The 15,902-nt window shown below is 57.7% G+C and overlaps 1 protein-coding gene across 3 annotated transcripts in view; it reads left to right on the top strand.

The window, feature by feature from the left end:
• The window catches only part of Zmiz1 (zinc finger MIZ-type containing 1), a 199,552-nt gene that overhangs the window by 41,532 nt on the left and 142,118 nt on the right, over nucleotides 1–15,902 (top strand). For all 3 annotated transcript variants that reach the window (XM_015504587.2, XM_015504588.2, XM_015504586.2), the window contains exon 4: nucleotides 1,849–1,948. The gene's annotated coding sequence lies outside the window, so the exon portion shown is untranslated. The remainder of the gene's footprint in view (nucleotides 1–1,848; nucleotides 1,949–15,902) is intronic.

Here is a 15,902-nt window from a genome sequence, read left to right as displayed (position 1 = left end):
GCAGGGGAAGGTGGTGTCAGACCCCGGCATCTCAGAAAGGGGTGCACAGAACCAGTACATGGGAAAACTGGACACTCAGGAGTGGCCCGCGGGAGGCCAGGCCAGTGGCTGAGAGGCCCCCAGGTGGGCATCGTGGCCCCTTGGTGTCTCCACTGCAGCAGGGCCTCTCTCCACCCCAGCTCTGACAGGGACATTTATAACTCACAGCTGTGCGGTCCTGTGCCCAACTGACTGTGGTAAACCGATCTGGCTTCAGGAAGTCCCGTCCCAAGGCTACTCCCCATCCGACCCTCACACTCAACCCTCACCTCCTGACACCCACATCCTGTGCTCAGCAGGAGGGGCAGGAAGGGCAGACAGCGGGACAGCCAGGGGCCCAGCTGGGGTCTCCTGCCTGTGGCAGACCCAGAGAGGACAGAGTGTTGGTGAGGCCTGAGAACTTCGAGGCCACCAAAATCATCAGGGCAAGCTCCCAAGGCACATACAGGGACACCAAGGCCCAGAGAGGGCTGGCAGCTGTCCCAAGAGTCCACAGGATCAAGGACAAGAGCTTAGGTGTAGGGCTTCCGACTCTCCCTAGAGGGGATTGTGCTTCTAGTCCCCGTGGAGTGACTCCAGCCATGGGTAGCCTGATGGGAGGGCCAAGACGGGACCAGAGGCTTCAGGGAATGCTGAGAAAAGAGCCATCATGAACCCTGGGCCTCTGTGTCACTGCCCTCCTTTGGGACACCTGTCCTACCTGGCTCCTCCCAGCAGTGTTCAAGTGTGAGGCTAGTTGTGACCAGTGCTGGGAGGAGAGGCCCACACTAGGAGCTTCCAGCACACCATGACTTTGAGCCCTCTACCTCTACCGGCCCTGGTCCTTGGGCCCTGTCAGCCTACTGCCCCTCTCATTCTCCTGTCCGTGGAGGGGGCTGATACACTGCAGCCAGTTTGCCAAAGCTTGGCCCAGGAAACTCTGGTAGCCTGTGACGAGATTCTGGAATTGTGTAGTATTATTAAGATATATTTATTAAGATATATTCATTAAGATATATTAGAAATACATAACCGGCATGCCAGGATTCATGGCCATGATTGATCAGAGCTTAAAACCAGAGTATTGATGGAGTCATCTGCAGGTAGGCCTCAGTTCTTACCCCAAATCACAAAGGGCACGGCAGAAAGCCTGAAGTTTGGGAACACAGAGTCAGACGTCACCAGGGCTCTCGTGGGCTTTAGACTTGGTTTCTGGGCCTCCCTCACCAGCGCTAAACCAAGCAGCAGCCTGTAAGGCAAGGCGTGCAGGAGGGGAGAAGCAGGGTGCCCTGCTGGTTTTCCAAGGAGGCATGCAGGGGTGTTAAAAGTGTCCTGGTGAGGAATTCATGAGGAAGGAATTCAGGCAGGGGTCAAAGAGTGGCTTTGGAACTGACTGCCGGCCTGCAGTCGTGTGAGATAATTCCCTGAAGCCAGGCCCCGCGCAGAGAGGAGACCAGGCCAGGGCTTGGTGTGCTCTGCTAAAAATACCCCGACAGCTTCTCTCCGTCACCCTGCCTGGGGACCATGCAGGAAGGCCATGGCTGTCTGCTCTTCTCACCAAGAAGAGACACAATAGCCGCGGAGCCCCAGAGCTAACAAGACGTGTGTGCGTGTATTTTTTAAATCTCACCAGGAGGAGTCGTCTTGCTCATTGGAGGCTGCTGGGTGGGAGGATGTCGCGGGCTGATCCATCAAGCATCCCACAGTGGGCTTAAGTGGCCTCAGCGGCCACGGGAACTAGTCCAGTGGTGGGACAGAGAGAGGAGGGGCAGACAGCTGTCTGTGTGCCTGGCTGCTCATGCGTGTCCCGTCTCTCCCCTGTGTTCCCAGGAGGAAGAAGGAAGGGGCCTGTGACATCAGACCAATGCTGCAAGGTGTGTGAGGGAAGGAGAGGAGACTCCCCCGTCACTGAGCTGCCAGATCCTGAAAGGTAACACCAGATCCTCACGGCCCTGGTGCCCAGGTCATGCGAAACCTGGGCGGGGGCGAGGTCGGGAAGTGATGGGTGGACCCGAGCTCAGGGTTGTGGTCTTCCCCCAGCTGTTCTTGACCTGGCCGCGGGCTTCCCTGTACCTTCCTATGAGCTGTCCTTACCACCACAAAACACTCTGGGCTTCTGTGTGCCTTGACATGGGTGCTGGCCTCAGGCCCTCCGCTTACTCTGATTCTTGAGGTTCTGTGAATGAGGTGGATCAATTGTTCTTTGGACATAGGTGACATTAGCAGCCTGGCCCAGTTTGAACTCTCTGAGGGTGGAGCCAGGGCCCCAGAGCAGGGGGAGGCGTGGGGGGGGGGGTGGAGCATGATGTGGTCCCAAGGAGCAGGTGGGGCCTGAGAGGATCATGGAAGGCGGACGTCCAGAGCAGCTTCACTGTGCCTGTGAGCTCCTTTGTGACAGCATTCAGACTCCACGCTGTCTCTCTGGCAGCCCTGGGCAAGAGTTATCTGCATGCTTAGACCATGAGACCCAAGCACAGGAAGTGACTGGGTCTGCCAGGGATCGCAGAGCCAGCTCTGACCACCCTATTGAATGCATCTGCATCTCCACTTTACCACGCACTGGTCTGACCCATCCTCCCTGAGAAGTCCTGCTATTGAACCCAAGCCACTGCTAGGCTCCACTGTGTGCTTGTGGTGAGACTCATCCATCCATCTGTCCATACATCAGCCATCTCCTCACCTATCCATGTATCTACCTGTTCTTTCTTCTGTCTATTCATCTAGCTACTCACTCACATGTCCATCCTCCCCCCCACTTATCCATTTGTCCATCCATCCATCTATCTATCCATGCATCCTTGTACCCATCCAGCCTCATCCATCCATCCATCCATTCTTGCACCATATACTCACCTATTCATCCATTCGTCTATTTATCCATCCATCCTTGTATCCAAATACCTCTACCCACTCATCCATCTAATCCCACCCATGAATCCATCCACCTCCATCCATCCATCCCCCTCCCTATCCGTCCATCCACCCATTCATCTATCCACCCATTTTCTATTTAATTCATTCATCAGACACACACAGACTTTTGCGCCAGGTCAGACCTGCACTGAGGGCTGGGTTTTGGAGATGAGCAGAGGCCAACTCGGGATCCCAGAGCTGGGCTCACTACCGTGGGGCGGTGCTGACTGCGCAGCGTTGGGTACTGCCCAAGGGAGGCAGGAGGGGTTGTGAGTTGGGCCCTCAGCAGGTATTCAGGAAGAGGCACTGTCCTTTTATTCATTCCTCAAATACTTATCGGAAGTAGCTGTGTCAGGACCTCTTGAAGCTTGGACGAGAATAGCAGGGAATAGACAGACAGATTCACCCCTCAGGGCGCTTCTGTTCTTATGAGGAGATGTGGGCAATGAATTCCTGAAAATCGGATCTCTGTCTCGTATGTGAGGTGATGCTAAGTGTTAAGAAATGACTGCAGGAAAGGGAACAGGGGCTCCAGGTGGGAGACCAGATGCCACAGGCAGTGAGCTGGGGTGAGAAGCAGGGAATCCGGGGGCTGGTGCTCTGTGAGGGGCACAAGGTGAGAGGCGGCGGGGACCCACTCATGGAGGTGACAGTGTGGAGCAGGAGGTCTCTGGTGGTGGCGGCGTAGAGGAGGGCGTGGCGGGGAAGAGGTGAGAAGCTGCAGAGTCAGAATGTGTCTGAGACTCCGGGGACAGCCTGCTGGTGGGCGAGAGGGGAGGGTCACAGACAGACCGCCAGGGATGGCTCCTAGGTTGGGGACGGGAGCCAGTGGGAGAAGGGAGGTGGGCCGGGGAGGGCTTATCAAAGCCGAGGAGTTGGGCTTGGAGTGAGAGATGCCTTTGAGCCATCCAGGTGGAAAGGCTGAGTGGCGGCTGGTTGGGAGTCTGGAAGGCAAGAGAGGTCCCAGCGGCTACAGATGCGGATTTGGGAGTGTGGTGCACAGCTGGAGTTGCAGGCTGTGCGGCTGAGGTCACCTCGAGGTGCGGGGAGGGAGTGAAGGTCAGGGACCTGAGTCTGAGTCATGGCCATCTGGCCCCCCAGGAGGAGGGCAGGTGAGGAGGAGGCAGCAGCAGTCAGAAAGGTGCAGCCCGGGGGAAGAGGCAGACAGAAGAGCAAGCTCTGAACGGACAAGAGTCTGTCTGTGTTACTGGACAGAGCAGGGAAGGGCACTGCAGGCAGGTGGAACAGAGGGAATGCACACAAAGGCTCAGAGGTCTCCATAATGAGCTGTTTGGAGGGGAAGATCCAAGGCCTCCTCCTCTCACCCCTGGCCACACAGGTGTGAAGGCCTGTAGGTACCTGTCTGGTGTGCAAGTGGCCCCTGACCTGGCTCTCCCTGTCCCCCTAGCCAGCACCCCCACAGCCGAGCCTCTTGCCCTCCTGTCTGCCCACTTTTGCACTTTCTTTGAAGCAGCCTCACCCAGCTCACCTGACCTTCTGCTGCCACTCAGGGTTCTTGGGCTCATGGGACGCCCCCCTTACCGGGAGCACTTGTCTGAAAACACAGGGCTCAAGGTGGCAGCTCAGATGCTACCCACAGGGGAAGGACACCCAACAGCGCTATGCAATTCCTAAGCACCCAGTGGCTCCTTTATCTTAAAGGAACGGCAACCATCCTGGGTCGTGAGTGGATGAGGAGCAGATCTCTGTCTCTCCATGTCTGTCTCTGTCTCTCAGTCTCTCCCAGGAGGGCCCCCCCTGGGCCAGGATGGGCTGGTAGGACCCTGGGGAGCAGGTGTGTCCCAGGAGCTGGGGGCCTGCTCTCCCTCCCTCAGCTCCCAGACACGCCCCCACAGCAGGAGGATTTCGGCAGCTGCAGTGCCCTGAGCTGGCACTGGGACAGGGAGCCCCAGAGACCACAGAAACGAAGCCAGGAGTCTCTGAGCTGTTCCTGTCTGTCTGAGGTTGGCCCCTCATGCCACTCACCTCTCCCTCAGGATCAGAGTGCAGGGTCTCTTGGGCCTTTTGTCCACCTCACCTCCTACCCACCTCTTGAAGGGTCACCCTGACCACTGCCCGCTGGAACCTGATAATCGCCTGCTTTGTGCCAAACACAGGGCTCAGGTTGGCACGTACAGAGGTGACAACAGAGGGCTCCCCTGTCCCAGAGCTGCCAGTCCTGTTGGAACAGTGGGGCCCAGGGACAGAACCAGCCACTTCCATGTCACCAGGAGTCTGCAGCCTCCGGCAGGAAAGGCACCCAGTCGGGCCTCCAGGAAGGCTGAGGAGAGAAGTGCTGAGCTGGGCAGGAGGTCAGGGCTCATGTGCCCAAGCCATGGGAGCCACAGGGGCAAAGTCCAGTCGGCCTGCGGAAGCCACTTGGTGTGACATGACTGGGTTGTGGGCAGAGTCTCCGGAGACGTCTCCAGGCTGAGACTTGCATGGAGCTAGGCAGGGGCTTGCTGACCCGCTCCCCGAGGACACAGTGAGGGAGATGCCCCTCTGACTCTGCACTGGGGACTGGGAAGCCACTTGCGCAGTGAGGGACTGGTGTTGTGTTCATAGCAGGACGCTGTGGTCATCTAATTAGCGTGCTAGGGCAGGAGACAGGTAACCCTGTGCCTTCGGACTCACTTTTCTGTAGGACTGTCTCTACCTGTTTTCTCCCTCAAATCTTCCCCTGCCTCAGTGGCATCAGGCAGGACCATCCCGTTCCCCTACAAAGCCCGCAAGCTTATCAGAGCCCTCTCCCATCTCCCAGGCTCTCCTAGAATAGCCAGACTTACAAACCACCTCTCCAACATCCTAGTTTTGCAGGTGAGGAAACTGAGGCCCAGAAAAGGTAAGAGGGCCCACGGCCGCACAGCAAGGCAGAGGCAGAAGTGGCTTCCGATTCTGCCCTGGACCCTGCCCACTTGCACTTGGAGCACCCACTGCTTTGGGTCCTCTAGCAGCCTCTGGCACCGGCTCCGCTCCAACTGAAGGCACCAAGTTCCCTCCATTGTGCCTATTGTTTAAATATAGATTACTAATGAAATGCCTCTTCATTGCCTTCCCAGTGAATAGTTTCCGTGTAAAGTTAATTTGCAGTGTTATGTAAATTCTGTTTAACTTCAATCAAGTTTCTAATTATGTTTTTACCGCAGTAATTCCCATTTGATTTGTCATCTCCTGTTAGGTATTTAATGTTGGTGGGCGGGCTGGCTTTCTGTCTGTCTCTCCATTTTCCGAGGCCCTCTCCCCCTGCGACCTCCTGGTGGCCCGTCTGCCTTTCTCCTGGGCTCCGGCTTCCTCTCCCGCCCTCCACCTCCTTCCCGCTCCCGCCTGCCTTCCCTTCCTCCTCTTCCCTCAGATTTCCTCGTTTCTGCCCTCCTCGTGCTCCCTGTCCCTCCCTCTTCCTCCTCCCCCTCTCATCTCCCCCTCCCTCTTCTTTCTATTCTCCAGGTTTTCCTCTTTCTGTGTTTTCTTTTTTTTGGTACTGGGGATTGAACCCGGGGTGCTTAACCACTGGGCCACATCCCCAGCCCTTTTTATGTTTTATTTTGTGACAGGGTCTCACTAAGTGGCTTAGGGCTCAACTAAGTTTCTGAGGCTGGCCTCAAACTTGTGATCCTCCTACTTGAGCCTCCAGAGCCGCTGGAATTACAGGCGTGCCCCACCACGCCCAGCGCTCTCCTTTTCCGGGCCCTTCTCTGCCCCACCTTGGCCTCTCCCTGTGCTCTCGTGCCTCCTCCGTGTTTGTCTGTGACCCTCCCTGTGTGCCTCCCTTCCTCGCTTTTCTGCCTCTTCCCTCATTGCCCATCTCCTTCCTTCTCCACCGAGAGCCGCCACAAAACAGGCTTCCTGGGCAGATGGAGGAGGAAGGGGGAGCTCGCTGGGTGTGGGTCACCGGGCTGGGGCCAGCAGACAGACCTGTGCACCCCTGCGGAGCAGGGCCTGGCCTCCAGAAGCCTGGTTAGGAGCTCTGTGGGGGACAGGCCCAGCCCAGCAGCGGGGGCCATAGCTCCTGGGCTTGTGGGTAGGGACTGATGGAGAAGGAGGACTCTGGAGCTGGATTCTGTGGGTTCAAATCCCAAGTCCACCTCTAATTAGTGGGGGACCTTCAGGTTGGTTTGTGTTTGTTTCAGTGCCCCGGGTCCCCTGAGTTGGGGTTGAGGACATTCAGAGGGACTGTGTGGAGGGCTTTCCTGGCTAGGTGGGGGACTGGCCTTGGTTTAGGAACTCTCGGCCCACCTGAGATCAGCGCTGGGTTGCTGGGTTCTGTGCTGCTGGGGTCCTGGCAGGAAGGCCGGAGGCCAGGGCAGGTGGGAGCTGGCTACGGTCCCCACAGAGCAGGGGCAGTGACAGAGCACCCATGTCGGCCTACCCTCCGGGAGAGTGGCTGGGGACAGAGCTCCTCAATATTGCAGGGGCCCTCGAGTCGCTGGCCATAGATCTGTCCAGGCAGCTGAACAGGGGCAGAGCCTGGCCTGCCATGTGGGACTGGACATGGCTCCTTCAGCCCCTCTCATCCCCTCGACTCCCCAGGTCATGCCCTGGAGTCCAGCTGCAAAACCAGTGCTCCAGCTGAGCACACGGGCAGCCTGGGCCCCTCCTGAGCCTCGGCTCCCTGCACCTCCAGCCTGTGTGCCGCTCGGGATTCTCCTGCTCTCGGGGAGTGACTGGGTGGCCACAGTTTCCCAGAAGGAAAAACCCAGATAGAGGCCACCGGACTGGACCCCCCACTCCACTTGCTTCCCATCCAGCCCGGACCTGGCCTGTCCAGGGAGAAGAGAGCAAGTGTTTGGAAAGAATATTCTTCTGGGTAAAGAAAGGCAACCAGGTCACTTGTCCTTCAGAGATACAGAAACCCAAGTTGGCCCAGCCCTTGTCCTTCAGGACTGCATGACCACCTGACCCACAGGAGTAGTGTGTGTGTGTGTGTGTGTGTGTGTGTGTGTGTGTATACGCATGCGCGTGCGCCTGTGTGTGTGTGTGGTCTGGGTCAAGGAAACCTCAGCCATCACATGGCTGCCTTCTTTCCCTATTTGTCTAAGTAAGCAGTTTAGGCTGGCGGCAGCCAGGAGGCTGTGACACGGAACAGAAGAGAGGGGCCACCATGCTGTGGGCTTGTGGGCTCTGGGCCAGCAGCAGGCCCTGGTCAGATCCCAGAGTTCCTGGGCCCCTGGGCTGTGATTGGGAAGGTCTGGGCCGAGGGAAGGCCCTGGATCTCTACTTTCCCCTGTCCTGTCTGGCAAGAGTGGACACTGGGCTTGATCAGAGACCCCTCCCACCATGAAACAGAGAGGACGGGCAATCTCTGACCTGGAAGAGCCCAGAAGGCAGCATCTTGGCCTGGGTGGGGGTGGGCACACTTGGACCCAGCCTCCATCAGTCATGGTCCCTGGAGTTTGCGGCAGGACCCGGGCTGCCTTGGCAGAATAGAAGTCAGGCCTTCCACATGCATCCGTCTAGCTGCTGATGGACTCAGCAGATATGTATCAAGCATCTGCTATGTCCGGATCCTGGGCTGGATAGCAGTAGGGAGGTGGCAGAGCACCTGTCCAGAACCTCTGTGGAACCTCATATCTATGTGTTCTTCCTGTTGTCTGGACAGAATCCCCTTTCATTGCAAAGACCCCCATGATCTTTTTCTAAATGTCCATGTCCCACCCCTTGGCCATTCCAAGAGGAAGGAGCCACAACTTGGGGGCAGGGCTCAACAGAGAGCTGAGAGATGCTGCTGAGTCCCTCACGGACAGAGAAGGTGTTTCTAGCTGGGGAGAGGGTTCAATTCCTCCAGGGAGGTGGAGCCAGAGCCAGTATGTGATGGGGGACAGAGCACATAGCCCTTGAGCCCCGGGCATCGGGGACCCTTCTCCAGGCCCACCTGAGAAAGCCTGAGTGGGCTCCCTTGGCCTTCACCCTGGTTTTCCAGCCTTCACTATGGGTCTTGTCCTAGATAGCGCAGGGCCTGAGGGACAAGGAGGGCTGTGGTGGCTTTTGGGGGCCATGCTTTGCTATCCACCTGCATTTGTGTGTCTGTCTGGCACCAGCTGCCTCTTTCCTTTGTCCCTTTGACAAACATTTCCTGGCAGCCACCTCAAGGCTGGGCTTGTGTTCAGTGAAAGCCACACCCCTGGCCCTGGGGATGCTTATTGCCCAGCCCCCGCCATGCAGCACAGGGTGGACCCAAGGGTCAGGGGAGGGGAGCCCAGAGAGGGGGAGCAGTGGGTGGAGACCAAGTTCAAGGTACAGGTGACATTTCCAGCTTCCTGGGCTCTGGGGAAGCTGAGGCACACTCCTCCCCACAGGATGAGCCCACCAGAAGCCAAGATGAAGGTTGGCATCAGGGCCAGCAGAGCATCACCAGGCCCTCTCTCTGCAGTGATGGGATTCGGGGATATGGTGCTCACATGGGCTCAAGGCCATTCTCTTAGTTTCTAGAGGGAAACTCTAGCTCTAAAGAAGGGATCGAGGGGGTAGCCAGTGGCTGAGAGGACCGCCGGGGTCCACCACTTGGCATGGGCTCTGGGCAGGGCTAGTAGTACAGCTCGTAGGCAGAGCCCCAGAATGCTGCCTCAGCATTTACTCCTGCCCACGGCTGACATGGCCCACCTCAGGGTCCGAGGCTTCCTACCGCCATGGTGGACTTGAGTCCTGGCCCCCACCAGACTCAAGTCTGCCTGTCTTCCACCCTGCTTGCCTTAGGCCACAGACCATAGGCCTTTAGTGTCCTGTGACTGAGTCCCCCCCAGACTCCCCCCCACAGACAGCCCAGCAGATGCGTTCTGGTCATGGGAGCCTGTCCTCCAGGTCCCGCCCGGGCAGCCAGGGTATGGCTTAAGTTGGTTCCTGCCCGACATGAGCAGACCCACTGCCCCACCTGTCAGGAGGCCCCAGGTCACAAGGGACTTCTGTGGATTTGCTTTCATGGGGTTGTCTTTGGGCCACCCGTGTGCAGGCAGGAGACCTGGGGCCCAGCTCTGTCCCTGTGCCTGTGGCCTCTCTTATTCCCTCCTGTCTGCATTCCTCCCCAGGAGTGTGCCTTTGTGGGCGATGGGCCTCAGGGCCTCCTCACTCTGGCCTGTTTGCTTTCTAAGTCACCTTGATGGGGACCTGGAGGCAGCTGCCCATATTGTGTGTGCTGAACCACAGAGGCTTGTGTTCCAATCCCTTCCTCTCACTGGGTCTGACCAGCCACCCCTCCACTCCTGCCATGCCCCCAGCCATGGATAGGTGCACCCCTAACTCCTGGCACCACCCAGAATGGAGTTGGTGTCTCTGGAAGTCTCTCCTGACACTGTGAGCACCTTGCTGTGCTGGGATGGGGAAAGGGCCTTCCTCTGGGCTGTGGTCAGACATCATGTCCTCATGTCCTCTTGGTGAGGGGCTGGAGGGCCGCCTTGCCTGCTGGGATGCTGTGCCTTCCAAAGGCAGCGCTATGCTGCTCTGGTCTCTGACACCAGGACGTTCTGCCTCGAGGCCTGCAGTGGGTCTGGCCTCTTCTCTCTCTCACCCTGGTCTCCTGGACGTGACGTCTCCAAAATGATACTGTCGAGCTGCCCAGGGTGGAGCAAGCTCAAGGTCCCAAGTTGTGCCAGGGCTTCTTTTGTCGAGGGCTCATCCTGTAAAACAAATGGTTGGAGGCCTGGAGGCCAGAGGCCAAAGGCCACCAAGCACACGAGAGTCACCTGATCACTTCTGCCCCCAGAAAACTCTAGGACTTCTGAGGAGGCCTCCGTGGGCCCTCCCTCTCCCCTGGGTCGGGTGGAGCCAGAGGGACAGGAAGCCAGGGCCGGCGAGAGGATGGGCCAGGGCCAGGGATGAGGCAAAACCCAGCCTGGCCTGTCCCCAGGGGCACAGCCGCGCAGGTCACCCAGCCTCTGCGAGGGCCGCCCACCCCCAACAGGAAACCCTGCCCCGGCACCGCCTGTGTCCCACCCGAGCTTCCCCGGGCTGGTGCTTCTCCTGTTCCCATGGGAGCTGCCTCCAGGAATCATGCCCTTCTGAGAAAGGAAGCCCGACCTTGAGCTGTCGCTGCCCTGCGTCTGACCTGCCCTGACCACCACCCCCAGGGCCTCCCATTGGCAGGAGCTCTGGGCCCACACCCACCCCTCACCCCACACATACTGGTGACTGGGCTCCTCTGGAGTCGCTGACCTTTTGGGGGCCTGGAAGGAGAAACCTCCTACGGGGCTAGGTCTGGGAGCCTGGAGGCTGGGACCTTGGTCCGGGATGGGCCACCAGCTTGCTGGTATACTCGGACGAGTCACTCACCAACGCTGGGCCTCTGTAGAAGGCAAGGGCAGAGGTGGAGGCTCCTCCATCTATGAGCATCCCACTGGAGACAGGACTTGGGGTAGGCCGGATTGTACTTGGGGTGACTACTCAGGACCCCCTCGTATATCCCTGCAGGGCTGGGAGGAGCCCTTCCTTCTCCTCAGGCTCTGCTCTACCCAGGCAGATGCACCAGGTTAGTGGGTCTGTGACGGAAAACGGGGAGGGGACAGGGGGATCTTACTGTGGGAAGGTCCCTGCCACCCTCCCAACGCCATCTTTCTCCTCTTTCCTGAGAGGCGTCCCCAGCTCAACCCAGCCCATGGTCAGCAGGGATAGTAGCAGGGACTTTAACTGAGTCCCAAGGAGCTAAGGAGAGGTCAGGGCACCGAGCAAGCAAGCCCAAGTCACAGTAACACTGGACAGACTGACAGACCAGAGGGCCACCTTGAACCCTTGGACCAGCTCAAAGCTCCTCAGCAATGGGAAAATCCCTACACTTGAACAGCCCAAGCCACTCCCCATGGCATAGTGACAGCTGAGTGTGGTGGCCTTGGACACATCACCCCTTGAGGCCTCAGGAGATGGGCCATAGGGTGCTGTGGGAAGTCCTCAAGACTTAAGGAGCACAGAGCCAACCCCCTGTGCCCTTCCTTGCAAGCCAGACCACAGGGACTGGGGACCGTCCCAACAGCAGCATTAGCACAGGCAATGGTGCAGAGGTAGGAAGGTCCAGGCACAATTAGGACAGATGACAAGTCACTGGCAATGGGATGCCCTTAGAGAGAGGAGCTGGCCTCAGGGGAGCTTGGTGCGCACATCCCAGAGGAGGGACCTGATTCAGGAAGAGTCACGTGGTAAGAAGTTGCCCGAAGTGGGTGTCAGCACCAGGGGACCCAGGCTGGCCCTCGCTCCTCCTGACTAGGGTGCTGAACGCAGGCTGGGGTGGGTGGGGTGCTGCTTGGAGGGCTGGGCAGAGCCAGTACTGGCGCCATGCCCCTCACCTCTTCCTCTGGGTGTCCCTGTGTCCCACTCAGCCCTGGGTGGGGCCCACTGCTCCTTCCTCCCTCTGTGGCTTTCTGGTCCTCAGTGGGAGGGGACTCCAGAAGCTGTCTTGGGCCACGGGGTGCAAGCCAGGGTGGGGGTGCTGGTAGTGGGTGGAGTCCTGGGGTGGGTGGCTATGAGTCAGGAACTGCTGGCGCTGTGTCATCTGGCTGCATGCTGTGCTGAAGTCCCCAGCCTGTCTGCTCATCTCTCCCGCCTACATCTGGGCCCTGTGGGCTGCTCTACTGAGGTGGGGGTACTCTGTTTCCAAGAGCTCAAAACCAAGGAGAGAGGAGTCAGGGATCCAGCTCTAGATCCCAGGCTCCCCCACTCAGGAAGTCCCCTCCCTCCCTCCCTGAGAGTTGGGCTGACCAAGGGCTCTGGGCCCAGGCCCCAGGTGAGGTCCAGGGTAACTTCAAAATATAACCCACCCCACAAGTTGAGTCCTGCCCCTGGGGAAGGCCTACAGCTAGGCTAGGGCAGCCTCTGATGGGCTACCTTTTCCAAGGGCCTCTGGGAAGGTAACCCTCTGGATCAGTGCCTGAGTTCTAGAGCCCAGAGCCTGTGCTGAAGCCAGCTTTGCCATTTCCTAACACTGGACAAGTGACTTCATGGTTCAGAGCCTCAGTCTCCTCTTCTATGGAATGGGATTAGCATTACTCACTTCATAGGATTGCTCTGGGGACTAAGTGAGTTCACCATGGCTTCCTATGTATGAAGAGTGTCAATTAGAGCTGGCCTGGGGCAGGTGCAGTAAGCTCTGTGCAGCTGTCACCTGCCTCCGTCTTTGATCTGAGTGGGGTTGGTGCCACTCGCCGCCATCGCTGCTCATTCATCCAGCCAACATTCTGGGACCAGGAGTTGGTCTTGGTCCATTTTCTCCACTATAACAGAATGCCTGAGGCCAGGTCATTTGTAAAGAATAACAGTTTATTTGCCTCTTATGATTCCGGAGGCTGGAAAATCCAAGAGCATCTGGCAAGGGTCTTCTTCCTGTGGCATAACATAGCAGAGGGCATCACATGGAGAGAGGAAGAGTGCTAGTTTGAGTCTCCTTCCTTTTTTTTTCATAAAGTCACTAATGCTGTCATGGGGTCCCACCACCAACAACCGTGAACATATGACTTTGGGATTCTTTCCAACATAGGAACTTTCAGGACAATTTCAAACTGCAGCACTCCTGATCTTGCATGGCCAGTGCTGGTTGCACCACACAAGGGCTGGCCCTGGTCCTTCTAGGTCCCTCCAGGGCCCCAGAGGGCAGGTTCTGTCAGTCCTGTGGACAGATGGGCAGGTGAGGGGTGGATCCTCTGAGAATCCAACTAAACTATTAGGCTGAGAAAGCCCTGCTTTCCAAAAGAACAAAGGAGACCCCAGACTCAGGGGAGAAGAAGGGGCATGTTGGTCTTGCCTTGAGGCCCACAGTTGGGAAGCAGCTGACAAGGTCCTTAGCACCTCTGGGTGGGCCCCAGGCCCTGCTCTGGGTGTGTGCTCACTCAGTCAGGGCTGAGTCAGGAAGCCCAGAGCTTCCCAGGGGAGCAGGACTGGCCAGGGCAGGCAGTGCATGACACAGATTGGGGACCCTGACCACATCCTCCTCCGCCTCCTCTTAGAGTCCTCCTGGCAACCCTGGGGTCAGGCAGGTATCTCCTCCTATTTGGCAGATAGAGAGGTGGGGACCTCAAGGGATGAGGAGGCACTTGCCCCAGCTCATGGAAGGGTGCAAGACAAAGATGAGACTTGAGCTTCACCTCCCAATCAAGAGTGGAGGTGAGCTTCTGCAGAGTCTGGGCTGGAGAAATCTCTTGGGACAGGCCTCAGAGTGAAGATGAGCAGAGACAAGAAACGAAACCTCAGTTTAGGGCCTTGGCTTCAAGAGTGGTCAGAGCCCTAGTGGGTGCTGGGAGCCTGACAAGAGTGCTGTCCAATTTCTTCCCTGAGCCTCCAGCAGCTCCCTGAAAACACCACTGGCCGCCCTTGGATGGGGAGGGGTCTACTTAATGATTCAATAAATGAAAAGAGTTCCTGGTGCCAGGACTCGTCTAAGGGCCAGAGACTGGGTCAGGCACTTATCACCCAGTCAAACCTTCTCCCATCCCTACACCCCATCAAGGAAACTGAGTCAGGGAGGCCCGAGGACTTACTTGGCCAAGGTCACCTGGCTTGTGAGCAGCATAGATGGGATTTTGTCCCGGCCTGGGTGACTGCGGCGCCTGTCTTGGGGCCCGCCACCTCCTGATAGCAAGAACAGCGCTTTCCTTTGTCTGGCACTTATAAATCTGGGCCTTGGCCATCACTGTGCACTGGCCAGGTCCACTGTGGCCAGAATCCCAGAAGGATGCCTGATTGGGAAACGTGACCGCCGGAGGCTGGCCCCTGGCCCAGGAAGGGGGTCATTGGGAACATGCAGAGCTAGGCTGTTTGCATGGCCATCGAGGGTGCCTGTGCCCTTCAGCCTTTCGACCTTCCTGCACCAAGTGGGTGTGACATAGCCGTGCTAACCCAGATGGGGAAGCCAAGACCTGGGGGATAGGTGACTTGCTTGTGGAGCAGGATTGGACCCCCTAGCTCCTCAGTCCACCTCCAACACCTGGGTTTTGATCCTGGCCATGGTACCAGCCCATTCTTCTCTGGACTTGTGTCCTAGCCTCTGTAGGAGGTAGGCTTGGACTCAGGGCTCCCTGGGGACCTCTGAGGGCTCTTCTGAGAGCCTTTGCCAGAGCCCTTTTATGTCACAGGGGATTTGGGATTGGAGGCATCCCCAGGATTCCAGGGCAGCCACAGATGAGCAGAGACAAGAAACGAAACTTCAGTTTAGGGCCTTGGCTTCAAAAGTGGGTGCTGGGAGCCTGGTTGATTCCTGTTGGTGAGACCCTAGCTCCCCAAAAAGGAAAGGCTGTGCCTTCCCCATGGGGCCTGACAGGTCTCTGTCTCTGTGTTGTGGGGTCTAGAACCTCCACCTGGGTAGGACCCCACATCTGTACTTGCAGCTCCCCTGAGCCAGTGTGACAAGGGCCACCCCCTGCACCCTAAGCCTTTCCCTGGCAAGCACAGTACTGGCAGAATCTTGTTAAGTCCTTCAACTCTGTAAGAACAGGGACTCTCTTCATCTCCATTTTACAGATGATCAAACTAAGGTCCAGAGAGGCTAAGTTCCTTACCCAGTACCACACAGCACGCTTTCTCAGTGAGCACCATCCAAGCCTCTAAGGATGACGGCCACCCTCCTGTTGCTGGGTGGTGCTCAGCCCCACGAAACACCACCACTGCTGCTTTAGCTTGGTGTGGGGCCACGGGAAGAGAAAAACTGAGACCAGAGAGGGACAGACCATGCGGAGTCACATAGTGATGGGAGACCGGATTCGAACTCAGGCCCTGGCTGGGAATTGAGTCCCCTTTCCTGACAGTCTGCATTAGATCCCCCTCTGGGAAAGGGTGAGGGAGGCTCACCTCCTTCCCAAAGCCACCCCCAACTGGCCCAGCAACAATTCCTAACAACTAGAGGCCTATGGCTCTGGCACCTGCCCATTCACCTTGGGGGAAGAGGGAAGGAAGGGTCTCCCTCCTCCTAAGTCATCAAATGAACAACTGTTCCTCTGATCAAGGTACAAGGGCACAGCACGGATGGTGGCACCCAGTTGCAGCTCTATATCATAGTGTTTGGGGCC

Source organism: Marmota marmota, unplaced genomic scaffold (assembly GCF_001458135.2).
Source record: "Marmota marmota marmota unplaced genomic scaffold, marMar, whole genome shotgun sequence".
Classification (NCBI taxonomy): domain Eukaryota; kingdom Metazoa; phylum Chordata; class Mammalia; order Rodentia; family Sciuridae; genus Marmota; species Marmota marmota.
Note: the sequence above shows the minus strand (reverse complement) of the source record. Positions and strands in the feature narration are given on the sequence as shown.